Raw genomic sequence first — 719 nt, 5'->3', positions numbered from 1 at the left:
GGGTTTGTGGTCCTAGGGCTAGAAGGGGACACAACTCCCTCCCATGCACAACACAAACCCACAAGAGGTGAGGTTCCTCTTCCATCAGCTGTCCAGGTGTGCACAAAATAGGCATCGGCCTGTGAGCTCTCTGTCTCAGCTTCCATGCTGATTAATGGGGATGGAGGGCAGGACTGGGCTGTTCAGACGCAGCACCTGGTGACACTGAAGGTGTCAGGGGAGGTTGAGGATAGGTGCAGGCAACTGCAAGCTCTAATGGAGCAGTTCATAGAGATAGGCCAGCATCGGGGGGAAACCTCTTAGAGGCTGCTGGGAATTTTCTTTGGCCAACTGAAATGGCAGCTGATGTCCAAATTAGGGCAACTGAACCTGTCCCCACTCATGATGTTCAGGGTAGCCTTTAGAGTTTTTCATTTGAACAACTGGAGTCATGTGCCACAGGGAGAGCTCAGGCTCGCTCTTTCTCTTCTCCATCAGCTGTATTTACTGGGTCCCCAGTCGCTGTATTGGCAGTTGCCTCACGTTCATCCCTTCATTGCCTTACCTGAAGGATTACTGAAGCATTCTTGATAAGAGGCCATACCAGGTTTCAATCTGAGGCCAAGGGAAGGATGGTTTGCCACTGTCCTGGGATCTGGGAAACTGAAACATCTCCCCTCTCCCTGACACCCTGTCCTCCTCAGTGAGCCGTGTGAGAAACTCTGCCAACGAGGTCTGAA

The sequence above is a fragment of the Egretta garzetta genome, unplaced genomic scaffold, assembly GCF_000687185.1.
Source record: "Egretta garzetta isolate BGI_Z169 unplaced genomic scaffold, ASM68718v1 scaffold528, whole genome shotgun sequence".
Taxonomy (NCBI): domain Eukaryota; kingdom Metazoa; phylum Chordata; class Aves; order Pelecaniformes; family Ardeidae; genus Egretta; species Egretta garzetta.
The sequence above is the reverse complement of the archived record's forward strand: the minus strand, read 5'-3'. Positions refer to the sequence as shown.